This window comes from Lepidochelys olivacea (genome assembly GCF_965140295.1).
Source record: "Lepidochelys olivacea isolate rLepOli2 genome assembly, chromosome: 1".
Taxonomy (NCBI): domain Eukaryota; kingdom Metazoa; phylum Chordata; order Testudines; family Cheloniidae; genus Lepidochelys; species Lepidochelys olivacea.
In genome coordinates, this window is record NC_140411.1 from 43,826,374 (window position 1) to 43,853,363 (window position 26,990).

General features: G+C 45.0%; 1 protein-coding gene across 2 annotated transcripts in view; it reads right to left on the reverse strand.

Annotated features, from left to right (window-relative positions):
- Positions 1–26,990, reverse strand: part of SACS (sacsin molecular chaperone) — a 269,818-nt gene that overhangs the window by 139,474 nt on the left and 103,354 nt on the right. Inside the window, exon 1 of one of the 2 annotated variants that reach the window (XM_084640857.1) lies at positions 5,020–5,257. The exons of the other annotated variant lie outside the window; for it this stretch is intronic. The gene's annotated coding sequence lies outside the window, so the exon portion shown is untranslated. Of the gene's footprint in view, positions 1–5,019; positions 5,258–26,990 lie in introns of those variants that run through there. 2 annotated transcript variants of the gene reach the window in all.

The following is a 26,990-nucleotide window of genomic DNA, read 5'->3' on the forward strand; positions in this document are numbered from 1 at the left end:
CCAAATAGGGTCTCTATGCCATTTGCCAGCCACAATTGCAGAAGAATGGTAGGGCATTTTACATTCCATGGGTAGTATGCTTTTAGCTAGGGAATTTAACTATATGAATCTCTCTTCTATATGTGGGAGTCTTGTGTCTAAATTGAGATATGCAGCATGCTGAAAATTTAGCTCTGGAAATGCAGAACATTGTTAAAGCAAGGAGGTTAATATAGAGACTTTGCTGCACACAACATGCACAGTTAAAAGAAAGAAACTTTTCAAAGATGAGACTATTCGGTTCTTTGGTCTATGCTATAAATAAATATGATGTACATGAAATCCAGCATATGTAACAGATGATGTTAATGATAATAACTGTGTTCCATGTGGCATAAGAAAAATTCTTAAAAAGACTCCGCCAAGATTGGTATGCCCACAATTTGACCTCTTTTTTTAATTCTTATACTGTCTTGTAACATGTCTGTAATTCTATATTTTTTTTCCAAACAAATATTTCAGTGCTTCTATTCTAATGAAAAAAAATGACAACAGCCTAGCACTGGAAGAAATATGGTTGAATCGTTGGGCAAGGATCACTCTGCCTGTGAGACAGAGGCAATAATATTACCTGTTAATAACAATTACATTAACTGATAGATTATTATAAGGCTTAATTCATTAGTGTCTGTGAAGTGCTTTGAGATCCTTTGATAAGTGATTTATAAGTAGAAAATATTATTAATGAGAAGTTGTAACTACAGTGCTGCGAAGGGAGGGAAATATTTTAAACATAAATGAGAAATTAGTAAGGAAAGTAACTTCAGTTTCGAGTTTCCAGATAGTTAATTATGATGGATGGTGAGGAAAAACACAGAAAAATGGTAAAGATATTCTGTGTATCCTTTTAAGTTTTACAGATTTCAGAATTACCAAAATATATAGGACCTTCTATTGCTGTATACTCAATATTCCATTCACAAGCTTTCCAAATGCTCTTGTTACTGCTGCTATTCGAAATAATACGCTCCCAAATCGTGAAGGGCATGTGGGAGGTGGGAATGGGGAGGGGGAAGACAGAGGGTATCCCCTGGGAATCAGTCCGTTACAAAAGGCTCTGTGCAATTCTGTTTGTTCCATTATGCTCACACAAAATAGCCCCGGTGCCCTCCACTTACTATACTAACGCATTTGAAAAACGGGTTATTGTGCGTATCGTATCTCACACATAAAAAATGGGCAATATGTCTGGCATCATCTTTGTAATGACCAATGGAAAACCGACAGAAATTGTTTAGTCTTCATAGTAACACAGAAGTAAGAGATAAAAAAGTCCCATTAGATAAGGTATGCAATTTTCCTATGCAATAGAGGACTGCTCCCTAAAGCATACTATCCAAAGTAACCGTAGATGCCCCAAGTGATGGGGCTTCCAACGCACTTACCTTGTTTTTATGAAATCTATGTATGTACGTTGTATAAAACATCAGATGACTGATACCGATTCACAGAGAAATGTTTAAATTATGAGATAACAAGCACAGCTAAAATCAGGTGAAAAATACTTGATGTCCTCCAATATTTAGGCATAATGTGACATATTAGATCAGCTGAATGTCAACCCCAGTTGGACTTAGACACTAGATGACACAGGATTGGGACAACATTTGCTCTTACTAAATGTAGGCAAAAGTTTTCTTTCACTCTAAAGTCTGTGTAGCTGACGCTCAGGAGGGTAATAAAGTCAGAATGGCATTCTTACTTATTCATGGTTGGGCAGAGTGCTATTCTGATTCACCCTGAAGAGTTGGGAGCACCTCGTGGCGCTCCTCCAGTGAGGAGTTATGTCAGGAGTGGGCAAACTTTCTGGGCTGAGGGCCATATCGGGGTGTGAAACTGTATAGAGAGCCAGGTAGGGAAGGCTGTGTCTCCCCAAACAGCCTGGCCCCCACCCCCTATCTGCCCCCTCCCACTTCCTGCCCCCTGACTGTCCCCCTCAGAACCCCTGATCCATCCAACCCCCCTGCTCCTTGTCCCCTGACCACCACCCACCAGGACCCCACGCCCCAAACTGCACCCCCAGGACCTCACCCCCTATCCAACACCCCTGTTCCCTGTCCCCAGACTGCTACGACCCAGACCCCCGCCCCCTGACAGGTCCCCTGGTACTCCCCGCCTATCGAACACCCCGTTCCCCGTCCCCTAACTGCTCCCACCCCTATTCACACCCCCGACCCCTGACAGGCCCCCTGGGACTCCCACACCTATCCAACTGCTCCCTATCCCCTGTCCACCCCCACACACAGAACCTCCACCCCATCCAACTGCTCCCTGCTCCCTGTCCCATGACTGCCCCCCCAGGATCCCCTGCCCCTTATCCAGACCCCCCCCCAGTAGCAGAGTACTACCATTTTTCAGCCAATATTTATCTGTAGATTTCCGCACGGTTACTGATTTCTTTCACTGAATGATTATATAGCACAGGGATCAGAAACAGCTGATGCATGCCCAGCCAACATACCAGCTCCTCTCTGAACCTACTATCATGTTCTCAAGAATCTCAGCTTACATTAAAAAACAAAAAAGTAAGTCTCTAGCTGTTATGATTTTGAAGAAACATTTGGTTCATGTTGATTAATTCAAACTAGAACAGCTGCAGAGAAGGACTACTAGGAGGATCAGAGGAATGGAAAACTGACCTAATGAGAGGAGACTCAAAGAGCTTGGCTTGTTTAGCCTAATCAAACAAAGGCTGCAGGGAGATATGGTTGCTCTCCATAAACACATCAGTGAGATAAATACCAGGGAGTAAAAGGAGATATTTAAGTTAAGCACCAATGTTGACAGAAGAACAAGTGGATATAAACTGGCCATCAGCAAATTTAGGCTTGAAATTAGACAAAGGTTTCTAACTATCAGAAGAATGAAGTTCCGGAACAGCCTTCCAAGGGGAGCCATGGGGACAAAAAACCTAACTGGTTTCAAGACTGAGCTTGATAAGTTTATGGAGGGGATAGTATGATGAAACTGCCTACAATCACATGTTGCCAATCTGCGACTGATAGCAGCAAATATCCCCAACAGTGATGGGATGCTAGATGGGGAGGTCTCTGAGTTACTACAGAGAATTCTTTCCCAGGTATTTGGCTGTTGGGTCTTGCCAAAATGCTGAGGGTCCAACTGACTGTCATATTTGAGGTCAGGGAAGAATTATCCTCCAGGTCAGATTGGCAAAGACTCTGGGAGGGGTTGTCTTCCTTTGCAGCATGGAGCACAGGTCACTTACAGGTTTAAATTAGTGTAAATAGTGGATTCTCTGTAACTGGAAGTCTTTCAGTCATGATCTGAGGACTTCAGTAACTAAGCCAGAGGTTTTGGGTCTATTATAGGAGTGGGTGGGCAAGGTTCTGTGGCCTGCAATATGATCAGACTAGATCAGTGGTGGGCAACCTGCGGCCCTTCACGGTAATCCGCTGGCAGGCTGCGAGACAGTTTGTTTACATTGACCATCCCCGGGCACGGCTGCCCACAGCTCCCAGTGGCTGCGGTTCGCCATTCCCACCAATTGGAGCTGCAGGAAGCCGTGGCCAGCACCCCGTCCCACAGCTCCCATTGGCGGGCTCCTGGAGCTGTACTGCCAAAGAGCATAGGGGGATGGCAGTTGTAGCAACAACCTTTCAAAGAGTTCAGCTTGGACTTCCCAGCATGTGGGAGGATCAGGGCCATAGCTCTGCCTTACCTGTTTCCTCTGAAGTGGCTAGTGCTGTAGCAGGAAGTGACTGGGAGCAGAACTTAGACCCTAAATTCAGGAACAGGTATTGTGCTAGGTCCACACACAGGTACACAAAAGAAAGGTCCTCTGTGCCACTGCCCTTTCCCCTTTGTGTCCTCATGTAAGGCCCTGCACAATCGAATACTACGGACACTTAGACTTCCTTTTGCTCCCACTGAAGCCAATGGGAGATGCCTCACTGATTTCAGCAGGAGCAGGATAGGATTAACTTCACAGTACCACATAAGACAGTACATGAATTTAGTAATACAGGGATTATTTGTTTCACAATTTATCACTGTGATGATACTGTAAGTATAGGCCTATAGCTTGATAGATGAAAGCAAAATTAAAATACTTTCAAAATAATGATAAAAATGTACATTAGTTCTTTGCTCTGTTGGCATGAATAATTTAGCTACACATTTTTTACTTCATTACTGAGCAATCTGCTCATATACACAGGGCAGGGAACTTGTGTTAGCCATATTTTTTTAATTTGTTACCAAGACTACATCAGATCATTAGAGCATGCACAGAAGACACAGCATTAAATCAACTGCCAAAGAACAAGATGTGGAATTTCCACATGAACAAGTACTTTCATTTGAAATACATATTTCTACTTTAAGTCACAACATAGGAAAACATAGGAAAGTGCTCATTCCTTTTCTAAGTAAATCATAATTGACACGCTTTAGAGAGAACAACTCTCACAAAGATAAATGGCAAAGTTAACGGTATCTTGGAACCACATTACAAATATATACATATGAAAAATTACTTGCTGCAAAGCTTGCTCAAACTACAGCATCTAGCATTGGAGTAAGTAGTATTTCTAGGTTTCTTTTTTCTTTTTTAAATTATGTCAGCTGTGGTAATGTCAAACAAAGAATGCACCAAAAAAAATAGCATTCAAGGGCTGCTGATCAAATTCAGAAACAGGCCTCTTTACATGCATAGTACTGCAGCAATATACTAACATTTCTTACAATACAGTGCAACAAAGACACAAAGCTATGAAATGGAGAGGCAAGCTAATGTGCAAATCCTTGTTCCATCCACACCGCTAGCGCACTGCAGCTTATGAGTCACCCAGAGATTCTGTAGACAACATAGACAATAGCCATTCAGCTAAATACTCTATTAAATATGCCAAAGCCTCTGGTTTCTATCACAGTGAATGCTAATAGCATCATGATACCCATAAAACATCTCACACAAACAACTGCAGTGACTGAGCAACCCTGTATCGTGCTAGTACTTACAGCATCAGATGATCAGACAGGACAAACCACTGTATTTAGCTATTTCTTCATAAACTGCTTTCACATACTGGCCTGTTCATTATGCCATTTCTTCCATTAGTTGCTGGTGTTTGACAGCATCTGGACTCAAAACAATCTTGTCCCTCTTCCCTCTTTTGTAAAATCAGCAGATTTCAGCATAATGCGTGACCACTGCTGCAGCCTCAATGTAGCCAAACAAGTTTAATGCAGCAGAGGCTTTAGCTCTCCCCTGCCAGCTCTCTCTCTCTCTCTCTCTTTTTTTTTTAAAGAGATATGGTGCTGACTAGTCTCAGATTTCAACAGCACAGAAAAATGGCAGTTTGGGGTTTTTTTTAGATTATCTGTTGCATAAAGTAAAATACAAAGTGAGGATGCCACATCAAAATTTAATTTTAAAATACAACTGTCAAGACAGAAGTGCTATTTAAAAATATCTCCATTTGCATTAACTGATCAGATAGTAAAGTTTTTTTTTAAATCAAAATGACTTCACCTTTTATGCTGTTTGTTCACTTTTTGCATTTCTCTCAACCTGTGAAATGAAACTAATCAGTTTCTCTTTCTCTTTGTCTTATGCTTGCACAATTCTATTGTGTTTGACAATGCTTACACTTACACTAAAAAGCACAGGTTTTTCAGTGGGATTTTTTCAAATCATGAAAACTTCTCTCTTCATGGTAGCTTTTGTGAACCTCTTTGATATTCCACTCTTAGCTTTCTCACTTAAGAAGTGTTTGTGCTTTCATACTCTTCAGATTATTATTTAGAGGAATTTTTTATGTTGATTAAATCATGGCTATCGGAAACCTAAGTATTAAACGTGTTTATCAGTTGTGTCCTGAGTTTGGTTCTTCTTTTCCAAGTTGGCAAGGGTATCTGTCAGGATCACAGGAGACTGGCCTAAAGTTTGGGACTTAGAATTCCTACCCGAATCTAGAGAACTGTGGCCCCTCTCTTTTGTTTTATGTGGCTAAAGTTTGTACTGTAGGAGAATTGAATAGCTTTTTTTTGTTTTTACAGACTAACACCTGTGACAGTAAAAAAAACATACTGATAGTGTCATTGCAGCTGACGGTAGATGTCAATGTCAGAGTGCTCCTGATCTTCACTATGACCCTACCGCTGTTATTAAAAAATTCTGTTGCCTGTCTCTTGCCCAAGGTGGGAGGCTGACTTCTTTTGCTTCTGCTCTGAAAGTTAGTGTAACTCTGAGGGAACTATGCTATATTCTGATCCAGTCTCCTCACTGAGGATAAGGGCCCAGATAGAATGCAGATGAATGCATGACTGAACAGAAGGTATTGATGGGAAGGCTTTGGCCTCCTTGACCATGAGATGCTGTTCCGGGAAGGAGGACTGCTGCGGAGAGATGGGGTCCACCTGACCAAGAGGAACAGCATCTTTGTACACCAAGTCACCAACTTAATGAGGAAGGCTTTCAACTTGGTTCAAAGGAGGCAGGTCACAAAAACCTACAGGGATGTATAAAGAAAGCCAATTATAACAGAGAGCTCGGTGTTGTGGTGGAAAGGGAGGGACACAAAATTAAAATAGGGTCACAGGAGCAACAAGAGGGAAAACACTGGGGAGATCGGCTCAACGTTTTAGATGTCCTTGCATTTGTGTAAAGAGTATGGGGAATAAACAGGAAGAACTGGAAGTTTTACTACATCAACTATATTATGCCTTAACTGGCATCACTGAGACTTGGTTGAATAAATCTCATGACTGGAGCATAGGTTTGCAGGGGGATAGCTTGCACAGGAAGGATAGGCAGGGCGGAAAAAGAAACCAAACCAATTTTCTGTTACAGGACACAAACATAGGGCTTATAAAGAGACTCTCTTTGCAACCTCAACCTTAATCATAATTTAAAACCAACTTGTCACACAAGTGAACTGTATGATAGTTAAGATTTAGTGTATACTTTGAGATAAATACATATTCAACCAATTAGTTACTAACATTTTGAATGGCAAACAGAATTGTTGACAGTCCAAATTAATTTCTTATATTAAGAATATATATATTATCATATATATTCTTATATATGGAAAATTACAATAGGTTCAAAGGAGCAACAAAAGGGAAAACACTGTGGCAATCTGCTCAATATCTTAGATGTCTATACAAATGCAAGGAGTATGGGGAATAAACAGAAAAAACTACCATTCTTAATACACAAACAAAATTATGACTTAACTGGCATCACTGAGACTTGGTGGGATAATCCCATAACTGGAACATTGGTTTACAGGAAGATAACTTGTTCAGGAAGGATAGCCAGGGAAAAAAGGGACGAGGTGTTGGTGTTGCACAGTATATCAAGAATACTTAGCCCTGGTCTACACTAGGACTTTAGGTCGAATTTAGCAGCGTTAAATTGATGTAAACCTGCACCCGTCCACACGATGAAGACCTTTATTTTGACTTAAAGGGCTCTTAAAATCGATTTCCTTACTCCACCCCTGACAAGTGGATTAGCGCTTAAATCGGCCTTGCCGGCTCGAATTTGGGGTACTGTGGACACAATTCGACAGTATTGGCCTCCGGGAGCTATCGCAGAGTGCTCCATTGTGACCGCTCTGGACAGCATTCTCAACTCAGATGCACTGGCCAGGTAGACAGGAAAAGAACCGCGAACTTTTGAATCTCATTTCCTGTTTGGCCAGCGTGGCAAGCTGCAGGTGACCATGCAGAGCTCATCAGCAGAGGTGACCATGATGGAGTCCCAGAATCGCAAAAGAGCTCCAGCATGGACCGAACGGGAGGTACGGGATCTGATCGCTGTTTGGGGAGAGGAATCCATGCTATCAGAACTCCGTTCCAGTTTTCGAAATGCCAAAACCTTTCTCAAAATCTCCCAGGGCATGAAGGACAGAGGCCATAACAGGGACACGAAGCAGTGCAGCGTGAAACTTAAGGAGCTGAGGCAAGCCTACCAGAAAACCAGAGAGGCGAATGGCCGCTCCGGGTCAGAGCCCCAAACATGCCGCTTCTATGATGAGCTGCATGCCATTTTAGGGGGTTCAGCCACCACTACCCCAGCCGTGTTGTTTGGCTCCTTCAATGGAGATGGAGGCAACACGGAAGCAGGTTTTGGAGATGAAGAAGATGATGATGATGATGAGGTTGTAGATAGCTCACAGCAAGCAAGCGGAGAAACCAGTTTTCCCGACAGCCAGGAACTGTTTCTCACCCTGGACCTGGAGCCAGTACCCCCTGAACCCACCCAAGGCTGCTTCCTGGACCCGGCAGGCGGAGAAGGGACCTCCGGTGAGTGTACCTTTTAAAATACTATACGTGGTTTAAAAGCAAGCATGTGAAAGGATTACTTTGCCCTGGCATTCGCAGCTCTCCTGGATGTACTCCCAAAGCCTTTGCAAAGGTTTCTGGGGAGGGCAGCCTTATTGCATCCTTCATAGTAGGACACTTTACCACTCCAGGCCAGTAACACGTACTCGGGAATCATTGTAGAACAAAGCATTGCAGTGTATGTTTGCTGGCGTTCAAACAACATCCGTTCTTTATCTCTCTGTGTTATCCTTACGAGAATGAGATATAATTCATGGTCACCTGGTTGAAATAGAGTGCTTTTCTTCAGGGGACCCTCAGAGGAGCCCGTTCCTGCTGGGCTGTTTGCCTGTGGCTAAACAGAAATGTTCCCTGCTGTTAGCCATGGGGAGGGTGGAGGGTTGAGGGGGTAGCCACGCGGTGGGGGGAGGCAAAATGCGACCTTGTGACGAAAGCACATGTGCTATGTATGTAATGTTAACAGCAAGGTTTACCCTGAAAGAGTGTAGCCACTGTTTTATAAAATGTGTCTTTTTAAATCCTGCTGTCCCTTTTTTTTTCTCCACCAGCTGCATGTGTTTCAATGATCACAGGATCTTCTCCTTCCCAGAGGCTAGTGAAGATTAGAAAGAAAAAAAACACACTCGAGATGAAATGTTCTCCGAGCTCATGCTGTCCTCCCGCACTGACAGAGCACAGACGAATGCGTGGAGGCAAATAATGTCAGAGTGCAGGAAAGCACAAAATGACGGGGAGGAGAGGTGGCGGGCTGAAGAGAGTAAGTGGCAGGCTGAAGAGAGGGCTGAAGCTCAAATGTGGTGGCAGCGTGATGACAGGAGGCAGGATTCAATGCTGAGGCTGCTGGAGGACCAAACCAGTATGCTCCAGTGTATGGTTGAGCTGCAGCAAAGGCAGCTGGAGCACAGACTGCCACTACAGCCCCTGTGTAACCAACCGCCCTCCTCCCCAAGTTCCATAGCCTCCACACCCAGACACCCAAGAACGCGGTGGGGGGGCCACCAGCCAACCAGCCACTCCGCCACAGAGGATTGCCCAAAAAAAAGAAGGCTGGCATTCAATAAATTTTAAAGTTGTAAACTTTTAAAGTGCTGTGTGGCATTTTCCTTCCCTCCTCCACCACCCCTTCTGGGCTAACTTGGTAGTCATTCCCCTATTTGTGTGATGAATGAATAAAGAATGCATGAATGTGAAGCAACAATGACTTTATTGCCTCTGCAAGCGGTGATCGAAGGGAGGAGGGGAGGGTGGTTAGCTTACAGGGAAGTAGAGTGAACCAAGGGGCGGGGGGTTTCATCAAGGAGAAACAAACAGAACTTTCACACCGTAGCCTGGCTAGTCATGAAACTGGTTTTCAAAGCTTCTCTGATGCGTACCTCGCCCTCCTGTGCTCTTCTAACCGCCCTGGTGTCTGGCTGCGCGTAACCAGCAGCCAGGCGATTTGCCTCAACCTCCCACCCCGCCATAAACGTCTCCCCCTTACTCTCACAGATATTGTGGAGCACACAGCAAGCAGTAATAACAGTGGGAATATTGGTTTCGCTGAGGTCTAAGCGAGTCTGTAAACTGCGCCAGCGCGCCTTTAAACGTCCAAATGCACATTCTACCACCATTCTGCACTTGCTCAGCCTGTAGTTGAACAGCTCCTGACTACTGTCCAGGCTGCCTGTGTACGGCTTCATGAGCCATGGCATTAAGGGGTAGGCTGGGTCCCCAAGGATACATATAGGCATTTCAACATCCCCAACAGTTATTTTCTGGTCTGGGAATAAAGTCCCTTCCTGCAGCTTTTGAAACAGACCAGAGTTCCTGAAGATGCGAGCGTCATGTACCTTTCCCGGCTATCCCACGTTGATGTTGGTGAAACGTCCCTTGTGATCCACCAGAGCTTGCAGCACTATTGAAAAGTACCCCTTGCGGTTTATGTACTCAGTGGCTTGGTGCTCCAGTGCCAAGATAGGGATATGGGTTCTGTCTATGACCCCACCACAGTTAGGGAATCCCATTGCAGCAAAGCCATCCACTATGACCTGCACATTTCCCAGGGTCACTGCCCTTGATATCAGCAGATCTTTGATGGCGTGGGCTACTTGCATCACAGCAGCCCCAACAGTGGATTTGCCCACTCCAAATTGATTCCCAACTGACCGGTAGCTATCTGGCGTTGCAAGCTTCCACAGGGCTATCGCCACTCGCTTCTCAACTGTGAGGGCTGCTCTCATCTTGGTATTCATGCGCTTCAGGGCAGGGGAAAGCAAGTCACAAAGTTCCATGAAAGTGCCCTTACACATGCGAAAGTTTCGCAGCCACTGGGAATCGTCCCAGACCTGCAACACTATGCGGTCCCACCAGTCTGTGCTTGTTTCCCGAGCCCAGAATCGGCGTTCCACAGCATGAACCTGCCCCATTAGCACCATGATGCATGCATTGGCAGGGCCCATGCTTTCAGAGAAATCTGTGTCCATGTCCTGATCACTCACGTGACCACACTGACGTCGCCTCCTCGCCCGGTATCGCTTTGCCAGGTTCTGGTGCTGCATATACTGCTGAATAATGCGTGTGGTGTTTAATGTGCTCCTAATTGCCAAAGTGAGCTGAGCGGCCTCCATGCTTGCCTTGGTATGGCGTCCGCACAGAAAAAAAGGCGCGGAACGATTGTCTGCCGTTGCTCTGACGGAGGGAGGGGCGACTGAGGACACGGCTTACAGGGTTGGCTTCAGGGAGCTAAAATCAACAAAGGGGTGGCTTTACATTAAGGAGTATTTCAGGCAGGATTTCATGGAGGGTTCCAATAAGAAATGGTACACCTAAGTTATTGTTCTTATTGGAACAAGGAGGTTAGCCTGGCCTCTAATTGATACATGGCTACATTTACCTCGCTGCACCTTCTCTGTGAGTGACTACAGTGTGACCTAGAGGAATGAGTCCCCTAGACAGGGGAGGGGGGGAAGCAAATGAGTACAAAACAAATCTGGTCTATTTCTTGTTTTGATCCACTCCATCTATCTTTTACATCTTTGGCTAGCAGCAGATGGTGCAGAAGGACTGCATGCCATCCACATCTCATGGCTGCTCGGCAGAAGATGGTACAGTACGACTGCTAGCCATCCTCATCTCTTGCCTGCCCAGCAGAAGATGGTACAATACGACTGCTAGCCATCCTCATCTCTTGCCTGCCCAGCAGAAGATGGTACAGTACGACTGCTAGCAATCCGTATCGCCTGCCTGCTCACCATAAGACGGTTCAATAGGACTGACTGCAGGACTAAAGAGAATGACCTGGTCAGGTCACTCCAAATTTAGTCCCTGCGCCCATGTCTGCCCAGGCGCTCCCAGCCGACGTGGCCAGGAGCACCTCGGACACGACGATGACGGCTACCAGTCGTATTGCACCGTCTGCTGCCAGAAGGCAATGGATTGCTGCTACTGTGTAGCAATGCCGTACCGTGTCTGCCAGCACGCAGGAGACATACGGTGACAGTACCTGAGTGGGCTCCATGCTTGCTGTGGTATGGCGTCTGCACAGGTAACTCAGGAAAAAAGGCGCGAAACGATTGTCTGCCCTTGCTTTCATGGAGGGAGGGAGGGAGGGAAGGGGGGCCTGATGATATGTACCCAGAACCACCCGCGACAATGTTTTAGCCCCATTAGGCATTGGGATCTCAACCCAGAATTCCAATGGGCAGCGGAGACTGCGGGAACTGTGGGATAGCTACCCACAGTGCAACGCTCCAGAAGTCGACTCTAGCCTCGGTACTATGGAAGCACTCCGCCGAGTTAATGCACTTAATGCACTTAGAACATTTTCTGTGGGGACACACACACTCGAATATATAAAACCGATTTCTAAAAAACCGACTTCTATAGATTCAACCTTATTCCGTAGTGTAGACATACTCATACACTTGTTCTGAGGTCCAGAAGGAGGTGAGAGGCAGATCAGTTGAAAGTCTCTGGGTGAAGACAGAAGGGGGAAAATGGGGGACCACATCATGGTAGGAATCTACTAGGGACCCCAAAATCAGGAGGAGGAGTCGGAGTCCTTTCTAGCACAACAGAAATATCCAAAACACACCACCTGGTAGTAATGGGGAACTTTAACTACCTAGATATCTGTTGGAAAAGTAATGCGGCAAAACACAAAATGCACAATAGGTCCTTGGAAGGTGTTGGAGACAACTTTTTGTTTCAGAAGATGGAGGAAGTAACCCGTGGGACTTGATTCTGACTAACAGGAATGAATTGGTTGCAGATCTGAAGGTTGAAGGTATTTTGGATCACGAAAGCTCATGCTCAAATAAATTGGTTAGTCTCTAAGGTGCCACAAGTACTCCTTTTCTTTTCATGAAATGATAGATTTCATGATTCTAAAGAAAGGAAGAAGTGAGAGCTGCAGAATAAGGACAAAGGACTTCAAAAAAGCATACATTAACAACTCAGATAATTGGTATGTACGGGCCCACACGAAAAAAATCAGAGGGAAAAGGGAGACCAGGAGAGCTGGCAGTTTCTCAAAAAGACCACATAAAAGGCACAACAGCAAACTATTCCAATGTGAAGGAAAGAAAGAACAGTAAGAGGCCAATACAGGTTCATCAGGAGCTCTTTAATTACATGAAAAATCAAAAAGGAATCCTATAAGAAGTGGTAACATGCACAAATACTATAAAGACATGGGAGGAAATTGTCCCATTCAGCTTAGCATTGGTAAGGTCTCAGCTGGAGTACTGTGTCGGATTCTGTTCCCCACACCTTAAGAAAGATGTGGACAAATTGGAGAGAGTCCAAAGGAGAGCAACAAAAATGATTAAAGTTTCAGAAAAATCATACCCATGAAGACAGAATTTTAAAAATGGACAAGGTTAATCTTGAGAAAACAAGACTGGAGGGGGACCTGATAAGTCTTCAGATATGTTAAGGGCTGTTATAAAAAGGACAGAGATCAACTGCTTTCCATGTCCTCTGAAGGTAGAACAAGTAGTAATTGACTTAATCTGCAACAAGGGATATTTTTGTTAGATATTAGGAAAAACTTTTAAACTATAAGGATAGTTAAGCACTGGAATAGACTTCCATGGGAGGTTGTGGAATCCTGATCATTGGGGGTTTTTAAAAACAGGTGTCATGGCTGGTCTAAATATATATGGTCTTGGATCAGTGTAGGGGGGATGAACTAGATGACATCTCGAGGTCCCCTTCCTGCCCTACATTTATATGATAAGCAGTAATAAAGAGGTCTCATGACCCCATGTCTCCTACAACCCAGTTTCAGTTACCTTCTGCCACCACCACGCTTCTCACTTGGAAATTTTACCTTGAGGCACCGTGCTTCTGTTCCCTTGTTACAGGATAGGTATTGTACTTGTTTGAAGGCTGCTGCAGAAACCCCCATTCACCACTACTCCAGACTTATTTAATAAACTTTTAATTTATTATTTACAATTAAAACCTAGGAATGAACTCTGGAACTGATCATCTGGAAGTGTCCACTTTTCTTATCAAGCCCTGGAAACTCTTATGTCTAGGCTTTGCAGAATTCTTTTTTGTAATTTCAATAGTTAATATCTATTTTTAATTAAGATTTTTTTAATTTTATGTTTAACAATTTTGATTTTTACATTTTCAGGAAATTAAGGGGATGTAGGGTTGGGGGTAGGATTAGGGCAGCGCTCACAGGAGAGTTTCAGGGGAGTCCTTGCTCAACTGAGGGGCCCAAGACATCCAGATGCAAGGCATGGGGGAGACTGCCTGGCCCAGCAGAACAGAGATCCCTGGCCAGCACTGCAAGGAGGAGGAGGAGCCCTTAGCCAGAGGGGAGGCTACCCCGCTGCTGAGCAGCCCCTGCTCAGGGATGGCTTCCACACTCCTGGCTGATGAGTGCATGAGCTGGTAAAGGGCTCCCTGCATGGCCAAAGGCTGAATGAAATTGGATCCCTCCCGGTGTAAGGTGCGGGGAAGGCAGCAGTCCTGGCAGGGCAGAGAAGAGACCCTAGGCTAGGACTGCAAGGAGGAGGACAAGCCCCCGGCCCCAAAGGAGGCCACCCTACTGCTGAATGGCTCCTGCCTGGGGAGATTGGGTCCTTGACAGCAGAGGTGCAGAGGGCTTTTTGTGCTGCTGCAGGGTCAGACACCTGATCCCTGCAGGTGCAAGGTGTGGGGGCTGCACTCTCACCAACTGTTACCGATGGATGGATAATATTTTCCATCAATTTCAGTGTGTCACCTGAAATCAACATTTACTGACATCTATCTATTTAAATCCAATCCTGACAAGCCTACTCATTTCACACCCCAGTTTTCTGATGTTCTCCCAATACAGTCTCACTGCTACCCTCTGGGCAGCCCCAACCTCCCTTATCCTTGATAGACCAGTCTCTGGAGTCTGGAGAGACCTTTCTTGGCAACTTCAGCCCGCCTAGACAAAAACGCCTCCAGCTGGAAAGTCTCCTCACTCCCTCCTCCACAGTTCTCCTACAACTGCAAATGTTTGAACAGACATTCTGTGCTGGCTCCTAGAAACCCAGTTGACTTGCACAGACTCCTTAGGTTTCAAAGCACTACCTCACTTCTACCCACATATTTTACCTCCCACATTCCTCAGACCTAAAATAAAATAAAGGCAACAATACCCTAATGTTCTACACAAGAGGGTATCAGCTATTCAAGGCAATATATTACAGTACAGATGGGGCCCTATAAGTTATGGCTAGAAGAAGTATACACATCAGTATTATCAGTTATATGAAACTTTTTTCCAACAGTTCATTCCACAGGTTTGGAATTCCACAGGTCTCTTCAAGTAATTCATTTGCTCAGATTTAAAGGGCCAGCACAGGAAAGGAAGAGGACAAATGAAAAGAACGAATATACGTAAAAGAACCCAGGACAAGAGAAATGCACCTAATAGGGGCTGGGACAAAGGCTCCCAAAGCTGATCTTTTTTTTAATTATAAAAATTATTTCCAATTGTTTGTAAATGATAAAAGCTAGGGTATTGCTCTCATTATTTTTAAAAGGAAAAAAAGTGTAAAAATTAGCATTTCTAGGCTATGGTCCAGGCTGATTAAAATACCATCTATCCAGGCTCTTAGTGCCATAACAATACCAACCAGTCCAGCCTTATTAGTACTAGGATGATTAAAATACCAGTCCAGCCTACAAGAGCCAGGGTGATTAGAGTACCAGCCATCCCAAGCTATTATTGCCAGTACTGTTAACATCATTCACAAGTCTAACCTGTAACACCACTGAATAAAAGATTGTTTCACATTCTTTTGAATTCTGATCAATTTGAGAACTGTATTCTAACTGGAATATGTTGCTTTCTCATTCATTAGTTTTTTCAGATATTGAGAAAGAAGTTATAGTATTTCAAATGTTTGGGAAATCACAGGAAAGCAATATTGCAATACAGTCACTAGCAGTCTAACTTATAAAATGGGTAGAAGACATCATGACAATGGATTTTCTAATGAGAAATCCAAGCAGGGAAATTAAGACTATCGAGTGTAGTTCCCTGAGCACAATTTATTCATCCCTTTAGTAAGAAACAAAGGCTGGCTCTGTCATTCCATGGCACAGAGCCAGGCTGGAGCTATGTAGCCAGCCTGGCTCCATAGATACAGAGCATTAGATTTATTAACCACCTGGAAAACACTGCAAACCTCACCTCCTCCTGCAGGCAGTTCAGGAGCAGGGGATTTGAAGGAAAGGATTAGACAGTAGGTATTGAAATTCAGGGGGGTTACTTTTCATATTGTTCATGCTGGCAGTCTTTTAAGTTCACTCATTGTGTAATGAGATTTTAATTTTTTTGTATGACATTGCTGTAAAACACCCAGAGTTTAGGATTGGTGCTTAAACAAACAGAGTTAAATACAGTGACTACAGAAATAGTTGTGTCCTGCAGGGAGTTATCACCTCTTCAGGGATGGCCACAGAGTTGCTCAACGGCGAACTTTTCAACTGCTCTCCAACAAAGCAGAGTCTGTGGCTCCACCCATAGGCTCCTGGAGATTATATTGGTAAAGAGGAGATACTACATAGGAGCAAATGTGCCTTTCTGACTCTTCAAAAGGATGCTCTGTGGATAAATAATGGAGACCTTAAAAGGGCCACACTCCTCTTCCATATATTCCCAGATCTGAAAACACAGTTGTCAGCCAGGAGAGGTATCAGGTGCAGTCAGGGTTTGCCTACACTGGAAAATTACACTGTGTGAGAACAAAATCCTGAGGCATCATGGTAACTAACACCACGTTAAACATGACAGCACTCAGGGTAGGTGGGGATAGCCTAGGGCTACCCATGACCCACTGACAATGTTAAACATAACAATCTATGCTGAGTTCAAAGTCATGTTTAACTCCGTGTTAGTTGTCATGATCCCATAAAGACAACTGGGTGTGGAAGAAAAGCTAAAAACGCCACTTGTGACAACCTCCACATACACACCGCCAACAGATACAATTTGGTGTCTGGGTGGTTAACATTTCAAGGATCTGGCTTCTGTCCCTCTCTCTACCTTACAGTTGTTCTGTGAGTACCAAGCACTGCCACTGTGCTGGGAAGAGACAAAGGCAGGGGGCACACATTGGATCAAGAAGGGGAGTGATTGCTCTATTACACTAGCTCGCTGTTTCCACTAGGTAGCTCTGCACCAGTCATCTACAGAGTGCTCAGCATTCTTTCCACATCAAGCTTGACCTGTTGACAGCTGGTCAGACCTTTGTGGAGCCGGTTTACTTAGGAGTAAGTGGCTTATGTACCCATTACTCCTGCATAAACATGACGGAATGTATCCATAAAACACTTCATTGTGGTGGTGGGAGTTTCTCTGGCTTCCATGTGCAAGAGTATCTGGGCCACTTCACATCTCCAAAGCCCATATGGCAGCAGTAAAAGGAATTAGTCGTGCACTGTAGTTGTAGCATAGGGAGGTGACCTTCAGCCTCTCTCTCAAAAAAAATCCCTGTGGCTTGGAAGATAGCATTTGCATGAGATAGCTCCTTCAGAAAAGGATGCTCCTAGAGGAAGCAGCCAGCCAGAGCCTCCCAGACTGCTGGGGAGGAGACATAATGAACCACCCGACCTGGTAAGTGGGTTTCAGACTACCAAGAACCTTCCCAGAAGACATCATGAGTAAGGGGATGTCCTAGTGCTTATTGCTAGCAAGGGGATGCTGGGGTCCCAGAAGAGGAGTTTTGAAATTGGGAGGGAGTTGCTGAGTGTGGGTTGTGGGGAGACAGCACATTATTCCATTTCATGTCTGAATATCATCCGAATCTAAATATTCAATTTAGTCCTCCCTAACAAATGCTTTTCTATTTTTCCATCTTGTAAACTACTTATACAACCATTATGTTGGTGGAGGGGGTTTCCTTATGTTACCTCATTAGTTCTTTAAGCAGAGGCATCAACTTCCTGAGTTCCTGGGAGGGTGCTCAACCTCCGCTCTGCCCCAGGCCCCACCCTCCTCTGGCCCCAGCCCCTGGGTAGCCTGCACCCCAAACTCCTCATCCCCGGCCTCACACCAGAGCCCACATCCCTAGCTGGAGCCCTCACCCCCTGTACCCAAAACCCAACCCTCTGCCCCAGCCCGGAGCCTCCTCCTACACCCCAATGGAAACAGGTTTCAGAGTAACAGCTGTGTTAGTCTGTATTGCAAAAAGAAAAGGAGTACTTGTGGCACCTTAGAGACTAACCAATTTATTTGAGCATAAGCTTTCGTGAGCTACAGCTCACTTCATCGGATGCATATTGTAGAAAGTGTAGAAGATCTTTTTATACACACAAAGCATGAAGAAATACCTCCCCCCACCCCACTCTCCTGCTGGTAATAGCTTATCTAAAGTGATCACTCTCCTTACAATGTGTATGATAATCAAGGTGGGCCATTTCCAGTACAAATCCAGGGTTTAACAAGAACGTCGGGGGGGGGGGGTAGGAAAAAACAAGGGGAAATAGGTTACCTTGCATAATGACTTAGCCACTCCCAGTCTCTATTCAAGCCTAAGTTAATTGTATCCAATTTGCAAATGAATTCCAATTCAACAGTTTCTCGCTGGAGTCTGGATTTGAAGTTTTTTTGTTGTAATATCGCAACTTTCATGTCTGTAATCGCGTGACCAGAGAGATTGAAGTGTTCTCCGACTGGTTTATGAATGTTATAATTCTTGACATCTGATTCGTGCCCATTTATTCTTTTACGTAGAGACTGTCCAGTTTGACCAATGTACATGGCAGAGGGGCATTGCTGGTACATGATGGCATATATCACATTGGTCGATGTGCAGGTGAACGAGCCTCTGATAGTGTGGCTGATGTTATTAGGCCCTGTGATGGTGTCCCCTGAATAGATATGTGGGCACAGTTGGCAACGGGCTTTGTTGCAAGGATAAGTTCCTGGGTTAGTGGTTCTGTTGTGTGGTTTGTGGTTGCTGGTGAGTATTTGCTTCAGGTTGGGGGGCTGTCTGTAGGCAAGGACTGGCCTGTCTCCCAAGATTTGTGAGAGTGTTGGGTCATCCTTCAGGATAGGTTGTAGATCCTTAATAATGCGTTGGAGGGGTTTTAGTTGGGAGCTGAAGGTGACGGCTAGTGGCGTTCTGTTATTTCTTTTGTTAGGCTTGTCCTGTAGTAGGTGACTTCTGGGAACTCTTCTGGCTCTATCAATCTGTTTCTTCACTTCCGCAGGTGGGTATTGTAGCTGTAAGAATGCTTGATAGAGATCTTGTAGGTGTTTGTCTCTGTCTGAGGGGTTGGAGCAAATGCGGTTGTATCGCAGAGCTTGGCTGTAGACAATGGATCGTGTGGTCTGGTCAGGGTGAAAGCTGAAGGTATGTAGGTAGGAATAGTGGTCAGTAGGTTTCCGGTATAGGGTGGTGTTTATGTGACCATTGTTTATTAGCACTGTAGTGTCCAGGAAGTGGATCTCTTGTGTGGACTGGACCAGGCTGAGGTTGATGGTGGGATGGAAATTGTTGAAATCATGGTGGAATTCCTCAAGGGCTTCTTTTCCATGGGTCCAGATGATGAAGATGTCATCAATATAGTGCAAGTAGAGTAGGGGCGTTAGGGGATGAGAGCTGAGGAAGCATTGTTCTAAATCAGCCATAAAAATGTTGGCATACTGTGGGGCCATGCGGGTACCCATAGCAGTGCCACTGATTTGAAGGTATACATTGTCCCCAAATGTAAAATAGTTACGGGTAAGGAAAAAGTCACAAAGTTCAGCCACCAGGTTAGCCGTGACATTATCGGGGATAGTGTTCTTGACAGCTTGTAGTCCATCTTTGTGTGGAATGTTGGTGTAGAGGGCTTCTACATCCATAGTGGCCAGGATGGTGTTATCAGGAAGATCACCGATGGATTGTAGTTTCCTCAGGAAGTCAGTGGTGTCTCGAAGGTAGCTGGAAGTGCTGGTAGCGTAGGGCCTGAGGAGGGAGTCTATATAGCCAGACAATCCTGCTGTCAGGGTGCCAATGCCTGAGATGATGGGGCGCCCAGGATTTCCAGGTTTATGGATCTTGGGTAGTAGACAGAATATCCCAGGTCGGAGTTCCAGGGGTGTGTCTGTGCCGATTTGATCTGGGTGCTTTTACAGGGAGTTTCTTGAGCAAATGTTGTAGTTTCTTTTGGTAACTCTCAGTGGGATCAGAGGGTAATGGCTTGTAGAAAGTGGTGCTGGAGAGCTGCCAAGCAGCCTCTTGTTCATATTCCGACCTATTCATGATGACAACAGCACCTCCTTTGTCAGCCTTTTTGATTATGATGTCAGAGTTGTTTCTGAGGCTGTGGATGGCATTGTGTTCCACACGGCTGAGGTTATGGGGCAAGTGATGCTGCTTTTCCACAATTTCAGCCCATGCACGTCAGCAGAAGCACTCTATGTAGAAGTCCAGTCTGCTGTCTCGACCTTCAGGAGGAGTCCACCTAGAATCCTTCTTTTTGTAGTGTTGGTAGGGAGGTCTCTGTGGATTAGTATGTTGTTCAGAGGTATGTTGGAAATATTCCTTGAGTCGGAGACGTCGAAAATAGGATTCTAGGTCACCACAGAACTGTATCATATTTGTGGGGGTGGAGGGGCAGAAGGAAAGGCCCCGAGATAGGACAGCGGCTTCTGATGGTCTAAGAGTATAGTTGGATAAGTTAACAATATTGCTGGGTGGGTTGAGGGAACCATTGCTGTGGCCCCTTGTGGCATGTAGTAGTTTAGAAAGTTTAGTGTCCTTTTTCTTTTGTAGAGAAGCAAAGTGTGTCTTGTAAATGGCTTGTCTAGTTTTAGTAAAGTCCAGCCACGAGGAATTTTGTGTGGAAGGTTGGTTTTTTATGAGAGTATCCATTTTTGAGAGCTCATTCTTTATCTTTCCCTGTTTGCTGTAGAGGATGTTGATCAGGTGGTTCCGCAGTTTCTTTGAGAGCATGTGGCACAAGCTGTCAGCATAGTCTGTGTGGTATGTAGATTGTAAAGGATTTTTTACCTTCAGTCCTTTTGGTACGATGTCCATCTGTTTGCATTTGGAAAGGAAGATGATGTCTGTCTGTATTTGTGTGTATAAAAAGATCTTCTACACTTTCCACAGTATGCATCCGATGAAGTGAGCTGTAGCTCACGAAAGCTTATGCTCAAATAAATTGGTTAGTTTCTAAGGTGCCACAAGTACTCCTTTTCTTCATGGAAACAGTCTTTTTAGAAATTTTTGGGTCCAAAGAATGCAATAAAAACTAGGCAATTATCTTTTTCCCTTTAAAACAAGAAGATATATAGGATAAAAGGCACACTTCTAGGGAGAAAGAGGAAGTGTCTGAAAGAGTTTATTATGACATGGTGCTTGAACATTGTCTCTTTCCTTTACCTCTATTTTAACTTTCAAATCACACTTGGGGCAAAAGTGAGCTCTGTTCTATCCAGAGGGGTAACATGAGATTTGGAAAGTTCCATTTATCGGAAAGCAGGGGATGTGTGAAGGACAGGCCTGAGGTACCCAGAGCTGGACACTGAAAATCCCCAATGTTTCTTCCAGATAGAGCTAGTCAAAAATGATAAATATGTTTGTAATATTTTCTGAATTCATGTTTTCAACATTTTTCACAAAAGAAAATTCAAAATGTAAAAGAAAAAAATATGTTTTAAAACCTAAGATGAACAATTTTTGGTTTTTCTATTTTTGTTTTTTTCTCTCCCCACTCCCCGGTCTTCCTCTTTCTCCACTCTTCCAATTTTTTCCTTTTCTGCTTCTGAAAAAGTGAAAGAAAGAAAAAAGAGGGAGAGAGAAAGAGAAAGAGAAACAGACAGAAGAAAAAGAAGAAGAAGGGGGAAAAAATACCAAAAGAAAAAACCCCAATATGTTTTGGTTTTCCAGATTTTGTCTTTTTCATTGAAAAAAAAAATGAGAAAAATTAATCCCCCTAAGTTTTCAACTTTGAAATAAAGCCCATTTTTATAAAAAAGTTTGCATGATTTTTTTTTTGGACCAGCTCTACTTCCAAGAAGCAATAGTGCTCATTAGTGGCATTTGGGAGGCAGAATGATTTTGTAGTTAAGTTCCACAGGCTGTTCTTGACCTAGTGGTAAAAACCGCAGAAGATGCCAAAACCTTACCCATACTAGGACTCAAACCAGTGCTAACACAGTGCTCAACCTGCAGCACCAGTGAGAATATTTTTCTACATTTCCCTAGTGTAGGACTGTCACAAAGTGTGCTCCCCCACACCCTGCATCTAAAGTTGTCACCTTTCTGATTGCAGAAAACCAAACACCCCTGTCCTGTCCCACCCCTTCCTGAGGCCCCACCCACACTCTCTCCATCCCCCTTCCCTCTGTCGCTTGCTCGCTCTCCTCCACCCTCGCTCATTTTCACCAGGCTGGGCAGGGGGTTGGAGTTTGGGGGGGGGGTCAGGCTCCAGGATGGGGCCAGAAATGAGGGGTTCAGGGTGTGTGGGGGGGTTACTGGCTGGGGCAAGGATTTGGAGTGCGGGGGGGGTGAGGGCTCTGGATGGGGGTGCAGGCTCTGGTGTGGGGCTGGGGGGTTCAGAGTGAGGTAGGGGATGTGGGATCTGGGAGGGAGTTTGGGTGCGGGCTCTGGGAGGGGGTTTGGGTGCAAGAGAGGTTCCAACCTGGGGCAGGGGGTTGGGATGCAGGAGTGAGTTCAGTGAGTTCTTATACCATGCGGCTTCTGGAAGTGGCGGCATTTCCCTCCAGCTCCTAGGCAGAGGTGCAGCCAGGCGGCTTTGCATACAGCCCTCATCCGCAGACGCCACCCCCGCAACTCTTATTGGCTGCAGTTCCTGGCCAATAAGAGCTGGAGATCCAATGCTCACGGTGGGGACAGTGCATGGAGCCCCCGTGGCCACACCTCCACCTAGGAGCCAGAGGGAAATCCTGGACACTTCTGGGAGCCACACGGAGCCAGGGCAGGCAGGGAGCCTGCCTTAACCCTACTGTGACACCGACTGGATGTTTAACAGCTCGGTCAGTGCTGCTGACTGGAGCCACCAGGATCCCATTTCAACTGGGCGTTCCAGTTGAAAATCAGATGCCTGGCAATCCTACCTGCGTCTCACTTTGCAAGCAATCCTCATACGCTCCTAAGTTCACTACAGTATGCTTTATTTATGTCTTGTACAGTTTCATGTCCGCACAGTATAAGACTTTCCCCAGGCTTCACCCTACTCCCTAGGTACAGGATGAGGAGGGGAAGGGATCTTCCCTGTCTGAGGCCAAGTCTACATCACTCAGGGGTGTGAAAAAATCCCCACTCTTGAGTCATGTAGTTATACTGACCTAACCCCCCCATGTAGACAGCACTATGTTGACAGAAGAAACTCTTCCATAGGTGTAGTAAAGTCTAAACTAAGCACGACAGTGGCTCAGCTGCACTGGTGCAGTTGCACCCCTGTACAAAAAGACGAGCCCTGAAATCCAGGACTTCTTTGCCCTCCCTTTAACTGGGAATTGGTCCTGCTTTGAGCAGGGGGTTGGACTAGATGACCTTCTGGGGTCCCTTCCAACCCTGATATTCTATGATTCTATGATTCCTATCTCCCTTTTAACTTTCCCCCCACTGACAAGTTAAATTCCCTTGTTAACTGATTAATCATCCAGTCCTTAACCAATTATCTCCCAATTTAGCCCATGTGGGGAAACTTACAACCTGTACAGAGTTGTGAGTCAGACTTAGGCTGCTCCCACCCTATCACAAGGCCATATTTAGCTTGTGATCCGCTATGACCCCCAGATACCTTTCTGCAGTACACCTTCCTAGGCAGTCATTTCCCATTTTTTACGTGTTCAACTGACTCTTCCTTCCTAAGTAGAGTACTTTGCATTTGTCCTTATTGAATTTCATCCTATTTACTTCAGACCATTTCTCCGGTTTGTCCAGATTATTTGAAATTTAATTCTATCCTTCTAAGCACTTGCAACCCCGCCCAGTTTGGTATCATCTGCAAGCTGTATAAGTGTACTCTCTGTGCCACTATCTAAATCATTGATGAAGATATAGAACAGAAACAGACCCAGAACTGATCCCTGTGGGATCCCAATTGATATGAGCCAACAGAGTAGCACTGTTGCAAAAAAAGCAAACATCATTCTGGGATGTATTAGCAGGTGTTGTAAACAAGACAGAAGAAGTAATTCTTCCACTCTATTCCATGCTGATTTGGCCTCAACTGGAGTACTGTGTCCAGTTCTGGGTGCCACGTTTGAGTGAAGATGTGGACAAACTGCAGAAAGTCCGGAAAAGAGCAAAAAAATTATTAAAAGTCTAGAAAACATGTCCTTTGAAGGAAGATTTAAAAAACTGGGTTTGTTTAGTCTGAAGAAGAGAAGACTGAGAAGGGACACAATAACAGTTTTCAAGTACATAAATGGTTGTTACAAGGAGGAAGGAGAAAAATTGTTCTCCTTATTTCTGAGATTAGGCCAAGAAGCAATGGGTTTAAATTGCAGCAGGGGCAGTTTATGTTGGACATTAGGAAAAACTTCCTGACTGTCAGGGTGGTTAAGCACTGGAATAAATTGCCTAGGGATGTTATGGAATCTTCATCGTTGGAGATTTTTAAGAACAGGTTAACACAAACATCTGTCAGGGATGGTCTAGATAATACTTAGTCCTGCCATGAGTGCAGGGGATTGGATCTCTCGAGGTCCCTTCCGGTCCTATGATTCTATGATTTGCAGCAAGAAAAGGCCATAGCATCCTAAATTCCCTCTAAACTGTGCGTCTGCCTATTAAGGAGAGATGCCTCTCCCTGCTGGCCCCAGCCCAGCCCCGGACCTGCAGCGGCCGAGGGAAAGGCACCCCTCCCCCGGCCCCAACCCAGCCGCAGACCTGCTGCAGCCGGAGGAGAGGCATGCCTCCCCACCAGAGAGAACTGTGGGGAGTCCTCTCTCCCCTCCGTAGCATCCTGCAATCCAAGCCCCTCATCCCTGGCCCCACCCCTGAGTCCACAACCAGAGCCCTTTCCCTGCCCCGCACACCCCAACCCTCTGCCCCAGCCCTGAGCACCTTCCTGCACCCTAAATCCCCCATCCCTGGCCTCACCCCAGAGCCCTCACCCTCAGCCGGAGCCCTCACTCACCGCACCCAACCCTCTGCCCCAGCCCTGAGCCCCTCATCCCTGGCCACACCCCAAAGCCTCCCCCCCACAGCCAGAGCTCTCACCCTCCCACAGGTGTCACACATCACCTCCATATTGGTGCACATAACAAAATTCATTCCGCACCTGAGTGGGAAAAATTAGAAGGAACACTGATCGCATCCTTTGGTTCCTTCCTTAATACTTGGTGGTTATGGTCATCATTTTTCCGTCTACATTTTGCTTCATCAGGAATAATCATTGTTGCTTTTCTGGTTTCCTGTCACAAGTGATCTGTCAGATTATGGCTCCAAATTTTGCTGTATAGATTTCATCCACAAGAGGTCTCTCCAGCATCACATAACTGGCTGAAATGTTTGGATCTGTTGGAGTTTAATGCGATAGCACACTGTCTTTCTTAATGAAAGCACAGATGGATTGAGAGGGCTGTAATTTGGTTTTGGCAAAACCTCAGTCGCTTTGTGTAAAGTTGAATAAGGCCAAACTTTTCAAACTTAGGTTCCCAAAGACAGGCATCTAAATATGTGGCTTGATTTCAGAAGCTCTCTCAGCTCCCAGTGGGTGCAGCTCCACTCGGGTTGGATTGGCGGCAGAGCTAGTATAGAGAAGGCACTGGTGGCTGCCAGTGTTTTCTGCACTGTGTTGTCTAGTCCTGATCTGAGCTGGTTTAGATGACAGACTGCTTACAACATGGCATCTGCTGAGCTTTGTCTACTACTTGTATTCTTAAAAGTTACATATATACATGTAAATATGTACATGACTGGTTAAAAGTATACAAATAAACTAACAATAAAATAGACTTTTATTGTATAATTGGTTTTGTACCATTTTCACTTGAGTTATTTTATTGATAATTCAATCAATTACCCTATTTCCCCCTAGGCCTCAACCAGGTTGAATCTTTGCCACATACCCAACAAACTATCAAGCTTTCTTTAATAAATACAACCCAACTTCATACTGGCCGGTGTCACGGCGTTCCTGAGGTAATCAAGGTGCATCTCAGCTTCATTTTCCAGCTGGGACTGACATATGTTTTTCTAAGCCATGTTTTGAGCTATATTTTGATAGGAACCCAGAGGCCTTCAGGCATAGGCATCCTTCAGATAGAAATTATTATTATAAATAATGGTTATAGATAAAGAGCAAAGGTGACCCTTACCCTGTGCAGTATTCAGCAACATGAAAGGACAAAGCAGGTGGCAGCATACCAGCTTCGCAGTTAGTTTTGACCAACTATGTATTTCAAATGTTGCCACAAATATTTTTTGAGTTTGAGAGGACTCGCTTGGTGCTACAGTTAGAAAGAGATATAGATTCATTCCTGCAAAGTGTGGTGCATTCTGGCTCTGAGCAAACAAAGCACATGTTTTAACTTTAAACACCTCAATAGTCTCACTGACTTCAAGTGAAGCACATACATAAGTGCCATGCTGAATTAGGGCCAGAGTGCCCAGCACCTTGCAGGATTGAGATCCCACCCCCAACTCCCCCCAGACTGTTCATTTTGATGCTGCCTTTTGTGGCAATCTGAAAACCTGGTTACTCAGCCTCCTGCTGCTGGTGCCACTATACACTGAGGCAACAGATCAAGGAGCATGTTTGGGCCCCAAGCCTACAATGTGCCTGCACTGTCCTGGTGAAGTTTCTGAAGGTCTGCCTATATAGAGTTCATTGCAAGATCAGGGCCTTGGCTCAGGGTCGCTGGAACAATTTGTATAGTGGAAGCGCTGAGAGCCATTGAACCAAACTGGTTTCAGAGTAGCAGCTGTGTTAGTCTGTATTCGCAAAAGGAAAAGGAGTACTTATAGAATCATAGAATCATAGAATATCAGGGTTGGAAGGGACCCCAGAAGGTCATCTAGTCCAACCCCCTGCTCAAAGCAGGACCAATTCCCAGTTAAATCATCCCAGCCAGGGCTTTGTCAAGCCTGACCTTAAAAACCTCTAAGGAAGGAGATTCTACCACCTCCCTAGGTAACGCATTCCAGTGTTTCACCACCCTCTTAGTGAAAAAGTTTTTCCTAATATCC